The following is a 13,287-nucleotide window of genomic DNA, read 5'->3' on the forward strand; positions in this document are numbered from 1 at the left end:
GTCAAGCAAGTTAGCAAGGATGTTCCAACCTAGAAGAGGGCATTGCAGTGTGAGGGCATCATAGAAGTCATCATTAGAGACAATGAATACATTATCACTAAGTCAATGACCTCCTAGTTATTATCTTTACCAAGTGGGTGGCCGTGAGACAGTGATCACCACAGATAGGAAGTCAGAGATGTCAGGTGAAATGAAAATATGCCAGGCAAGAAATCTAGTTTGTAGAAATCATCAATTTTTGAGACAGAGTAAGAAAAATGCTGGAACTCTAGAATAGTGTCCATAATGGAAAAATCTTACAGCAATTCTTAAATTTTGTAAAGTGCGAATGCCAAGAATATAACACACAGTGCATCGAATTTACGCATTTGGCCAATCCAAAGCAGTTGCTAAGGATTGGTGCATGTCAGGACTATTTGTCCCTATTTTGAGTTCATCTTCATTTCCATCTGTAGAAAGTACCAGTATATACACATTTTTTAGAAGACAAAACATCAGAAGCCGAACTAAAAGCTATTTCAGTGCATATAAATCAAAATACTATAAATAAGGATGGCGAGGAGTAGCAACCACCGCACTGTATACTCTCTTCAATCAAAAGTGTTCAATATGAATTGCGGAAGGGTTTGTGTTGCAGGAGTTGTTCCTTTCTTTACCTTCGCTCACTGGACCATCATATGCAAGGTGTGTTTTCCAAACTCACAGACTTGCTTTACATGTTGACTGTGTTTTTTTCATGTTTTTGTTGTTTTTGCCATGGGGTGTTTATTCTGTGTGTGAATTGGTGTTCAGCTGGACTATTATGGTCAGATCAGTGCTTTTCCATCAAGTGGCCCTGTGGCCTAATGGATAAGGCATCAGCCTCCGAAGCTGGGGATTGTGGGTTCAAGTCCCACCTGGGTCTTCAATTATTTTTAATTTTGATCTTAATTAAATATGAACGAATTTCAACATATATTAACATAAAGATGATTAAAAGGTCTCATCAATGAAAATCATCACACTCATTTCATTCACCTTGTCAATACTGATGTATTACCGCGACACTATGCAGTAAAGACACGTGAATCTTGTCCTGTCTTCATAGAGCTGCCTTGCAACTGTGACATATCACTTAATATTTTGCTTCTCAGGGAGTATAGCAGCAGAGAAACAGATACTGCTAATTCAATTCCTTATGAGGGCCCCAGCATTTAAGATGTTACTCTTAAGTGAGCTCCCCTGTAGCCACCAATTGCTGAAAAGTGTCTTCCTCAGGTGCCATCTCAACTGTGAAGAGAATCCTCCTAAGCTAGCCTCCTTGCAGTGTTTTGGCACTGAGAATCATTTTCCTCAGTGAGAATCTCTGCAGTGAAAAAGTTTCTCTTAAGGGATTGTCTCTGTAGTGGAATGTTACAGGAAGTCCTCTTGGTTGGGTAGTGTCCCTGGATTGTAGATCATCCTTTTATAGAGCTGCACTGCACTCACATGTTACTGAACAGCACCTTCCTCTGCAAGAATACTAGCAGTAGAAAATATAGTCTTATGAGAATGAAGCCTGCTGTAAGAGCACCCGAAATAGCCCTATTGCCAGTGTCTCTGCAGAAAGTGGACACTGAGTTGAAACTACTTTCTTGAATTGATTGCACAGTTAAGTACCCTTGTTGCTCGGCACTGTTGCCATTATGGAATCGGAGCAATTGAGAAAGACAACGGTCCGTACTGTAGAATAGAATCCTGTTGTGCTCTTTTTAGTGACCAATCGACACTAGTGTACTAGGAATACATAAACATGATAAAACCGGAAGAAAAGTGATGAATTCAAATGTAATGCATTTTATTTAGAAAAGTCCACAAAACCTGCACCATTCAAAACTTGCAGTGAGTGATTAATAAGAGGATCTGAAACTATGTCAAAGGAAATGAATAGGTAAGACATGAAAATCACAAAAAATCTGGTGCTCAAGATGGATATTGTGTCAAGTGTCATGCCCATGAGACTCTGTGACACATGTTTCGGAAAATATCTGGCTTCAACAGGTGAAGGATTACTTGAAAAGGCAAGCAAGTTAGCAAGGATGTTCCAACCTAGAAGAGGGCATTGCAGTGTGAGGGCATCATAGAAGTCATCATTAGAGACAATGAATACATTATCACTAAGTCAATGACCTCTTAGTTATTATCTTTACCAAGTGGGTGGCCGTGAGACAGTGATCACCACAGATAGGAAGTCAGAGATGTCAGGTGAAATGAAAATAGGCCAGGCAAGAAATCTAGTTTGTAGAAATCATCAATTTTTGAGACAGAGTAAGAAAAATGCTGGAACTCTAGAATAGTGTCCATAATGGAAAAATCTTACAGCAATTCTTAAATTTTGTAAAGTGCGAATGCCAAGAATATAACACACAGTGCATCGAATTTACGCATTTGGCCAATCCAAAGCAGTTGCTAAGGATTGGTGCATGTCAGGACTATTTGTCCCTATTTTGAGTTCATCTTCATTTCCATCTGTAGAAAGTACCAGTATATACACATTTTTTAGAAGACAAAACATCAGAAGCCGAACTAAAAGCTATTTCAGTGCATATAAATCAAAATACTATAAATAAGGATGGCGAGGAGTAGCAACCACCGCACTGTATACTCTCTTCAATCAAAAGTGTTCAATATGAATTGCGGAAGGGTTTGTGTTGCAGGAGTTGTTCCTTTCTTTACCTTGCTCACTGGACCATCATATGCAAGGTGTGTTTTCCATACTCACAGACTTGCTTTACATGTTGACTGTGTTTTTTTCATGTTTTTGTTGTTTTTGCCATGGGGTGTTTATTCTGTGTGTGAATTGGTGTTCAGATGGTCTATTATGGTCAGATCAGTGCTTTTCCATCAAGTGGCCCTGTGGCCTAATGGATAAGGCGTCAGCCTCCGAAGCTGGGGATTGTGGGTTCAAGTCCCACCTGGGTAGTCAATTATTTTTAATTTTGATCTTAATTAAATATGAACGAATTTCAACATATATTAACATAAAGATGATTAAAAGGTCTCATCAATGAAAATCATCACACTCATTTCATTCACCTTGTCAATACTGATGTATTACCGCGACACTATGCAGTAAAGACACGTGAATCTTGTCCTGTCTTCATAGAGCTGCCTTGCAACTGTGACATATCACTTAATATTTTGCTTCTCAGGGAGTATAGCAGCAGAGAAACAGATACTGCTAATTCAATTCCTTATGAGGGCCCCAGCATTTAAGATGTTACTCTTAAGTGAGCTCCCCTGTAGCCACCAATTGCTGAAAAGTGTCTTCCTCAGGTGCCATCTCAACTGTGAAGAGAATCCTCCTAAGCTAGCCTCCTTGCAGTGTTTTGGCACTGAGAATCATTTTCCTCAGTGAGAATCTCTGCAGTGAAAAAGTTTCTCTTAAGGGATTGTCTCTGTCGTGGAATGTTACAGGAAGTCCTCTTGGTTGGGTAGTGTCCCTGGATTGTAGATCATCCTTTTATAGAGCTGCACTGCACTCACATGTTACTGAACAGCACCTTCCTCTGCAAGAATACTAGCATTAGAAAATATAGTCTTATGAGAATGAAGCCTGCTGTAAGAGCACCCGAAATAGCCCTATTGCCAGTGTCTCTGCAGAAAGTGGACACTGAGTTGAAACTACTTTCTTGAATTGATTGCACAGTTAAGTACCCTTGTTGCTCGGCACTGTTGCCATTATGGAATCGGAGCGATTGAGAAAGACAACGGTCCGTACTGTAGAATAGAATCCTGTTGTGCTCTTTTTAGTGACCAATCGACACCAGTGTACCAGGAATACATAAACATGATAAAACAGGAAGAAAAGTGATGAATTCAAATGTAATGCATTTTATTTAGAAAAGTCCACAAAACCTGCACCATTCAAAACTTGCAGTGAGTGATTAATAAGAGGATCTGAAACTATGTCAAAGGAAATGAATAGGTAAGACATGAAAATCACAAAAAATCTGGTGCTCAAGATGGATATTGTGTCAAGTGTCATGCCCATGAGACTCTGGGACACATGTTTCGGAAAATATCTGGCTTCAACAGGTGAAGGATTACTTGAAAAGTCAAGCAAGTTAGCAAGGATGTTCCAACCTAGAAGAGGGCATTGCAGTGTGAGGGCATCATAGAAGTCATCATTAGAGACAATGAATACATTATCACTAAGTCAATGACCTCCTAGTTATTATCTTTACCAAGTGGGTGGCCGTGAGACAGTGATCACCACAGATAGGAAGTCAGAGATGTCAGGTGAAATGAAAATATGCCAGGCAAGAAATCTAGTTTGTAGAAATCATCAATTTTTGAGACAGAGTAAGAAAAATGCTGGAACTCTAGAATAGTGTCCATAATGGAAAAATCTTACAGCAATTCTTAAATTTTGTAAAGTGCGAATGCCAAGAATATAACACACAGTGCATCGAATTTACGCATTTGGCCAATCCAAAGCAGTTGCTAAGGATTGGTGTATGTCAGGACTATTTGTCCCTATTTTGAGTTCATCTTCATTTCCATCTGTAGAAAGTACCAGTACATACAAATTTTTTAGAAGACAAAACATCAGAAGCCAAACTAAAAGCTATTTCAGTGCATGTAAATCAAAATACTATAAATAAGGATGGCGAGGAGTAGCAACCACCGCACTGTATACTCTCTTCAATCAAAAGTGTTCAATATGAATTGCGGAAGGGTTTGTGTTGCAGGAGTTGTTCCTTTCTTTACCTTCGCTCACTGGACCATCATATGCAAGGTGTGTTTTCCAAACTCACAGACTTGCTTTACACGTTGACTGTGTTTTTTTTCATGTTTTTGTTGTTTTTGCCATGGGGTGTTTATTCTGTGTGTGAATTGGTGTTCAGTTGGTCTATTATGGTCAGATCAGTGCTTTTCCATCAAGTGGCCCTGTGGCCTAATGGATAAGGCGTCAGCCTCCGAAGCTGGGGATTGTGGGTTCAAGTCCCACCTGGGTAGTCAATTATTTTTAATTTTGATCTTAATTAAATATGAACGAATTTCAACATATATTAACATAAAGATGATTAAAAGGTCTCATCAATGAAAATCATCACACTCATTTCATTCACCTTGTCAATACTGATGTATTACCGCAACACTATGCAGTAAAGACACGTGAATCTTGTCCTGTCTTCATAGAGCTGCCTTGCAACTGTGACATATCACTTAATATTTTGCTTCTCAGGGAGTATAGCAGCAGAGAAACAGATACTGCTAATTCAATTCCTTATGAGGGCCCCAGCATTTAAGATGTTACTCTTAAGTGAGCTCCCCTGTAGCCACCAATTGCTGAAAAGTGTCTTCCTCAGGTGCCATCTCAACTGTGAAGAGAATCCTCCTAAGCTAGCCTCCTTGCAGTGTTTTGGCACTGAGAATCATTTTCCTCAGTGAGAATCTCTGCAGTGAAAAAGTTTCCCTTAAGGGATTGTCTCTGTCGTGGAATGTTACAGGAAGTCCTCTTGGTTGGGTCGTGTCCCTGGATTGTAGATCATCCTTTTATAGAGCTGCACTGCACTCACATGTTACTGAACAGCACCTTCCTCTGCAAGAATACTAGCATTAGAAAATATAGTCTTATGAGAATGAAGCCTGCTGTAAGAGCACCCGAAATAGCCCTATTGCCAGTGTCTCTGCAGAAAGTGGACACTGAGTTGAAACTACTTTCTTGAATTGATTGCATAGTTAAGTACCCTTGTTGCTCGGCACTGTTGCCATTATGGAATCGGAGCGATTGAGAAAGACAACGGTCCGTACTGTAGAATAGAATCCTGTTGTGCTCTTTTTAGTGACCAATCGACACCAGTGTACCAGGAATACATAAACATGATAAAACAGGAAGAAAAGTGATGAATTCAAATGTAATGCATTTTATTTAGAAAAGTCCACAAAACCTGCACCATTCAAAACTTGCAGTGAGTGATTAATAAGAGGATCTGAAACTATGTCAAAGGAAATGAATAGGTAAGACATGAAAATCACAAAAAATCTGGTGCTCAAGATGGATATTGTGTCAAGTGTCATGCCCATGAGACTCTGTGACACATGTTTCGGAAAATATCTGGCTTCAACAGGTGAAGGATTACTTGAAAAGTCAAGCAAGTTAGCAAGGATGTTCCAACCTAGAAGAGGGCATTGCAGTGTGAGGGCATCATAGAAGTCATCATTAGAGACAATGAATACATTATCACTAAGTCAATGACCTCCTAGTTATTATCTTTACCAAGTGGGTGGCCGTGAGACAGTGATCACCACAGATAGGAAGTCAGAGATGTCAGGTGAAATGAAAATATGCCAGGCAAGAAATCTAGTTTGTAGAAATCATCAATTTTTGAGACAGAGTAAGAAAAATGCTGGAACTCTAGAATAGTGTCCATAATGGAAAAATCTTACAGCAATTCTTAAATTTTGTAAAGTGCGAATGCCAAGAATATAACACACAGTGCATCGAATTTACGCATTTGGCCAATCCAAAGCAGTTGCTAAGGATTGGTGTATGTCAGGACTATTTGTCCCTATTTTGAGTTCATCTTCATTTCCATCTGTAGAAAGTACCAGTACATACAAATACATTTTTTAGAAGACAAAACATCAGAAGCCAAACTAAAAGCTATTTCAGTGCATATAAATCAAAATACTATAAATAAGGATGGCGAGGAGTAGCAACCACCGCACTGTATACTCTCTTCAATCAAAAGTGTTCAATATGAATTGCGGAAGGGTTTGTGTTGCAGGAGTTGTTCCTTTCTTTACCTTCGCTCACTGGACCTTCATATGCAAGGTGTGTTTCCAAACTCACAGACTTGCTCTACATGTTGACTGTGTTTTTTTTTCATGTTTTTGTTGTTTTTGCCATGGGGTGTTTATTCTGTGTTTGAATTGGTGTTCAGTTGGTCTATTATGGTCAGATCAGTGCTTTTCTATCAAGTGGCCCTGTGGCCTAATGGATAAGGCATCAGCCTCCAAAGCTGGGGATTGTGGGTTTAAGTCCCACCTGGGTCGTCAGTTATTTTTAATTTTGATCTTAATTAAATATGAACGAATTTCAACATATATTAACATAAAGATGATTAAAAGGTCTCATCAATGAAAATCATCACACTCATTTCATTCACCTTGTCAATACTGATGTATTACCGCGACACTATGCAGTAAAGACACGTGAATCTTGTCCTGTCTTCATAGAGCTGCCTTGCAACTGTGACATATCACTTAATATTTTGCTTCTCAGGGAGTATAGCAGCAGAGAAACATATACTGCTCATTCAATTCCTTATGAGGGCCCCAGCATTTAAGATGTTACTCTTAAGTGAGCTCCCCTGTAGCCACCAATTGCTGAAAAGTGTCTTCCTCAGGTGCCATCTCAACTGTGAAGAGAATCCTCCTAAGCTAGCCTCCTTGCAGTGACATGTCACTGAGAATCATTTTCCTCAGTGAGAATCTCTGCAGTGAAAAAGTTTCTCTTAAGGGATTGTCTCTGTAGTGGAATGTTACAGGAAGTCCTCTTGGTTGGGTAGTGTCCCTGGATTGTAGATCATCCTTTTATAGAGCTGCACTGCACTCACATGTTACTGAACAGCACCTTCCTCTGCAAGAATACTAGCAGTAGAAAATATAGTCTTATGAGAATGAAGCCTGCTGTAAGAGCACCCGAATTAGCCCTATTGCCAGTGTCTCTGCAGAAAGTGGACACTGAGTTGAAACTACTTTCTTGAATTGATTGCACAGTTAAGTACCCTTGTTGCTCGGCACTGTTGCCATTATGGAATCGGAGCAATTGAGAAAGACAACGGTCCGTACTGTAGAATAGAATACTGTTGTGCTCTTTTTAGTGACCAATCGACACTAGTGTACTAGGAATACATAAACATGATAAAACCGGAAGAAAAGTGATGAATTCAAATGTAATGCATTTTATTTAGAAAAGTCCACAAAACCTGCACCATTCAAAACTTGCAGTGAGTGATTAATAAGAGGATCTGAAACTATGTCAAAGGAAATGAATAGGTAAGACATGAAAATCACAAAAAATCTGGTGCTCAAGATGGATATTGTGTCAAGTGTCATGCCCATGAGACTCTGTGACACATGTTTTGGAAAATATCTGGCTTCAACAGGTGAAGGATTACTTGAAAAGTCAAGCAAGTTAGCAAGGATGTTCCAACCTAGAAGAGGGCATTGCAGTGTGAGGGCATCATAGAAGTCATCATTAGAGACAATGAATACATTATCACTAAGTCAATGACCTCCTAGTTATTATCTTTACCAAGTGGGTGGCCGTGAGACAGTGATCACCACAGATAGGAAGTCAGAGATGTCAGGTGAAATGAAAATATGCCAGGCAAGAAATCTAGTTTGTAGAAATCATCAATTTTTGAGACAGAGTAAGAAAAATGCTGGAACTCTAGAATAGTGTCCATAATGGAAAAATCTTACAGCAATTCTTAAATTTTGTAAAGTGCGAATGCCAAGAATATAACACACAGTGCATCGAATTTACGCATTTGGCCAATCCAAAGCAGTTGCTAAGGATTGGTGCATGTCAGGACTATTTGTCCCTATTTTGAGTTCATCTTCATTTCCATCTGTAGAAAGTACCAGTATATACACATTTTTTAGAAGACAAAACATCAGAAGCCGAACTAAAAGCTATTTCAGTGCATATAAATCAAAATACTATAAATAAGGATGGCGAGGAGTAGCAACCACCGCACTGTATACTCTCTTCAATCAAAAGTGTTCAATATGAATTGCGGAAGGGTTTGTGTTGCAGGAGTTGTTCCTTTCTTTACCTTCGCTCACTGGACCATCATATGCAAGGTGTGTTTTCCAAACTCACAGACTTGCTTTACATGTTGACTGTGTTTTTTTCATGTTTTTGTTGTTTTTGCCATGGGGTGTTTATTCTGTGTGTGAATTGGTGTTCAGATGGTGTATTATGATCAGATCAGTGCTTTGCCAACAAGTGGCCCTGTGGCCTAATGGATAAGGCATCAGCCTCCGAAGCTGGGGATTGTGGGTTCAAGTCCCACCTGGGTCGTCAATTATTTTTAATTTTGATCTTAATTAAATATGAACGAATTTCAATATATATTAACATAAAGATGATTAAAAGGTCTCATCAATGAAAATCATCACACTCATTTCATTCACCTTGTCAATACTGATGTATTACCGCGACACTATGCAGTAAAGACACGTGAATCTTGTCCTGTCTTCATAGAGCTGCCTTGCAACTGTGACATATCACTTAATATTTTGCTTCTCAGGGAGTATAGCAGCAGAGAAACATATACTGCTCATTCAATTCATTATGAGGGCCCCAGCATTTAAGATGTTACTCTTAAGTGAGCTCCCATGTAGCCACCAATTGCTGAAAAGTGTCTTCCTCAGGTGCCATCTCAACTGTGAAGAGAATCCTCCTAAGCTAGCCTCCTTGCAGTGACATGTCACTGAGAATCATTTTCCTCAGTGAGAATCTCTGCAGTGAAAAAGTTTCTCTTAAGGGATTGTCTCTGTCGTGGAATGTTACAGGAAGTCCTCTTGGTTGGGTAGTGTCCCTGGATTGTAGATCATCCTTTTATAGAGCTGCACTGCACTCACATGTTACTGAACAGCACCTTCCTCTGCAAGAATACTAGCAGTAGAAAATATAGTCTTATGAGAATGAAGCCTGCTGTAAGAGCACCCGAAATAGCCCTATTGCCAGTGTCTCTGCAGAAAGTGGACACTGAGTTGAAACTACTTTCTTGAATTGATTGCACAGTTAAGTACCCTTGTTGCTCGGCACTGTTGCCATTATGGAATCGGAGCAATTGAGAAAGACAACGGTCCGTACTGTAGAATAGAATCCTGTTGTGCTCTTTTTAGTGACCAATCGACACTAGTGTACTAGGAATACATAAACATGATAAAACCGGAAGAAAAGTGATGAATTCAAATGTAATGCATTTTATTTAGAAAAGTCCACAAAACCTGCACCATTCAAAACTTGCAGTGAGTGATTAATAAGAGGATCTGAAACTATGTCAAAGGAAATGAATAGGTAAGACATGAAAATCACAAAAAATCTGGTGCTCAAGATGGATATTGTGTCAAGTGTCATGCCCATGAGACTCTGTGACACATGTTTCGGAAAATATCTGGCTTCAACAGGTGAAGGATTACTTGAAAAGTCAAGCAAGTTAGCAAGGATGTTCCAACCTAGAAGAGGGCATTGCAGTGTGAGGGCATCATAGAAGTCATCATTAGAGACAATGAATACATTATCACTAAGTCAATGACCTCCTAGTTATTATCTTTACCAAGTGGGTGGCCGTGAGACAGTGATCACCACAGATAGGAAGTCAGAGATGTCAGGTGAAATGAAAATATGCCAGGCAAGAAATCTAGTTTGTAGAAATCATCAATTTTTGAGACAGAGTAAGAAAAATGCTGGAACTCTAGAATAGTGTCCATAATGGAAAAATCTTACAGCAATTCTTAAATTTTGTAAAGTGCGAATGCCAAGAATATAACACACAGTGCATCGAATTTACGCATTTGGCCAATCCAAAGCAGTTGCTAAGGATTGGTGTATGTCAGGACTATTTGTCCCTATTTTGAGTTCATCTTCATTTCCATCTGTAGAAAGTACCAGTACATACAAATTTTTTAGAAGACAAAACATCAGAAGCCAAACTAAAAGCTATTTCAGTGCATGTAAATCAAAATACTATAAATAAGGATGGCGAGGAGTAGCAACCACCGCACTGTATACTCTCTTCAATCAAAAGTGTTCAATATGAATTGCGGAAGGGTTTGTGTTGCAGGAGTTGTTCCTTTCTTTACCTTCGCTCACTGGACCATCATATGCAAGGTGTGTTTTCCAAACTCACAGACTTGCTTTACACGTTGACTGTGTTTTTTTTCATGTTTTTGTTGTTTTTGCCATGGGGTGTTTATTCTGTGTGTGAATTGGTGTTCAGTTGGTCTATTATGGTCAGATCAGTGCTTTTCCATCAAGTGGCCCTGTGGCCTAATGGATAAGGCGTCAGCCTCCCAAGCTGGGGATTGTGGGTTCAAGTCCCACCTGGGTAGTCAATTATTTTTAATTTTGATCTTAATTAAATATGAACGAATTTCAACATATATTAACATAAAGATGATTAAAAGGTCTCATCAATGAAAATCATCACACTCATTTCATTCACCTTGTCAATACTGATGTATTACCGCAACACTATGCAGTAAAGACACGTGAATCTTGTCCTGTCTTCATAGAGCTGCCTTGCAACTGTGACATATCACTTAATATTTTGCTTCTCAGGGAGTATAGCAGCAGAAAAACAGATACTGCTAATTCAATTCCTTATGAGGGCCCCAGCATTTAAGATGTTACTCTTAAGTGAGCTCCCCTGTAGCCACCAATTGCTGAAAAGTGTCTTCCTCAGGTGCCATCTCAACTGTGAAGAGAATCCTCCTAAGCTAGCCTCCTTGCAGTGTTTTGGCACTGAGAATCATTTTCCTCAGTGAGAATCTCTGCAGTGAAAAAGTTTCTCTTAAGGGATTGTCTCTGTCGTGGAATGTTACAGGAAGTCCTCTTGGTTGGGTCGTGTCCCTGGATTGTAGATCATCCTTTTATAGAGCTGCACTGCACTCACATGTTACTGAACAGCACCTTCCTCTGCAAGAATACTAGCATTAGAAAATATAGTCTTATGAGAATGAAGCCTGCTGTAAGAGCACCCGAAATAGCCCTATTGCCAGTGTCTCTGCAGAAAGTGGACACTGAGTTGAAACTACTTTCTTGAATTGATTGCACAGTTAAGTACCCTTGTTGCTCGGCACTGTTGCCATTATGGAATCGGAGCGATTGAGAAAGACAACGGTCCGTACAGTAGAATAGAATCCTGTTGTGCTCTTTTTAGTGACCAATCGACACCAGTGTACCAGGAATACATAAACATGATAAAACAGGAAGAAAAGTGATGAATTCAAATGTAATGCATTTTATTTAGAAAAGTCCACAAAACCTGCACCATTCAAAACTTGCAGTGAGTGATTAATAAGAGGATCTGAAACTATGTCAAAGGAAATGAATAGGTAAGACATGAAAATCACAAAAAATCTGGTGCTCAAGATGGATATTGTGTCAAGTGTCATGCCCATGAGACTCTGTGACACATGTTTCGGAAAATATCTGGCTTCAACAGGTGAAGGATTACTTGAAAAGTCAAGCAAGTTAGCAAGGATGTTCCAACCTAGAAGAGGGCATTGCAGTGTGAGGGCATCATAGAAGTCATCATTAGAGACAATGAATACATTATCACTAAGTCAATGACCTCCTAGTTATTATCTTTACCAAGTGGGTGGCCGTGAGACAGTGATCACCACAGATAGGAAGTCAGAGATGTCAGGTGAAATGAAAATATGCCAGGCAAGAAATCTAGTTTGTAGAAATCATCAATTTTTGAGACAGAGTAAGAAAAATGCTGGAACTCTAGAATAGTGTCCATAATGGAAAAATCTTACAGCAATTCTTAAATTTTGTAAAGTGCGAATGCCAAGAATATAACACACAGTGCATCGAATTTACGCATTTGGCCAATCCAAAGCAGTTGCTAAGGATTGGTGTATGTCAGGACTATTTGTCCCTATTTTGAGTTCATCTTCATTTCCATCTGTAGAAAGTACCAGTACATACAAATACATTTTTTAGAAGACAAAACATCAGAAGCCAAACTAAAAGCTATTTCAGTGCATATAAATCAAAATACTATAAATAAGGATGGCGAGGAGTAGCAACCACCGCACTGTATACTCTCTTCAATCAAAAGTGTTCAATATGAATTGCGGAAGGGTTTGTGTTGCAGGAGTTGTTCCTTTCTTTACCTTCGCTCACTGGACCTTCATATGCAAGGTGTGTTTTCCAAACTCACAGACTTGCTCTACATGTTGACTGTGTTTTTTTTTCATGTTTTTGTTGTTTTTGCCATGGGGTGTTTATTCTGTGTTTGAATTGGTGTTCAGTTGGTCTATTATGGTCAGATCAGTGCTTTTCTATCAAGTGGCCCTGTGGCCTAATGGATAAGGCATCAGCCTCCAAAGCTGGGGATTGTGGGTTTAAGTCCCACCTGGGTCGTCAGTTATTTTTAATTTTGATCTTAATTAAATATGAACGAATTTCAACATATATTAACATAAAGATGATTAAAAGGTCTCATCAATGAAAATCATCACACTCATTTCATTCACCTTGTCAATACTGATGTATTACCGCGACAC

The 13,287-nt window shown here is 39.2% G+C and overlaps 6 non-coding genes across 6 annotated transcripts; all 6 read left to right on the forward strand.

The window, feature by feature from the left end:
• Positions 1-831: 831 nt before the first annotated feature.
• TRNAR-CCG (transfer RNA arginine (anticodon CCG)) lies at positions 832-904 on the forward strand. Its single transcript has one exon. It is a non-coding gene; the product is annotated as a tRNA-Arg (tRNA).
• Positions 905-2,868: 1,964 nt separating this feature from the next.
• On the forward strand, positions 2,869-2,944 carry TRNAR-CCG (transfer RNA arginine (anticodon CCG)). The gene has a single exon. It is a non-coding gene; the product is annotated as a tRNA-Arg (tRNA).
• Positions 2,945-4,907: 1,963 nt separating this feature from the next.
• Positions 4,908-4,983, forward strand: TRNAR-CCG (transfer RNA arginine (anticodon CCG)). The gene has a single exon. It is a non-coding gene; the product is annotated as a tRNA-Arg (tRNA).
• A 1,967-nt stretch (positions 4,984-6,950) lies between these two features.
• TRNAW-CCA (transfer RNA tryptophan (anticodon CCA)) lies at positions 6,951-7,023 on the forward strand. The gene has a single exon. It is a non-coding gene; the product is annotated as a tRNA-Trp (tRNA).
• A 1,965-nt stretch (positions 7,024-8,988) lies between these two features.
• Positions 8,989-9,061, forward strand: TRNAR-CCG (transfer RNA arginine (anticodon CCG)). The gene has a single exon. It is a non-coding gene; the product is annotated as a tRNA-Arg (tRNA).
• Positions 9,062-13,071: 4,010 nt separating this feature from the next.
• TRNAW-CCA (transfer RNA tryptophan (anticodon CCA)) lies at positions 13,072-13,144 on the forward strand. The gene has a single exon. It is a non-coding gene; the product is annotated as a tRNA-Trp (tRNA).
• Positions 13,145-13,287: the final 143 nt, after the last annotated feature.

Source organism: Ambystoma mexicanum, chromosome 3q (assembly GCF_040938575.1).
Source record: "Ambystoma mexicanum isolate Mex_15411 chromosome 3q, UKY_AmexF1_1, whole genome shotgun sequence".
Taxonomy (NCBI): domain Eukaryota; kingdom Metazoa; phylum Chordata; class Amphibia; order Caudata; family Ambystomatidae; genus Ambystoma; species Ambystoma mexicanum.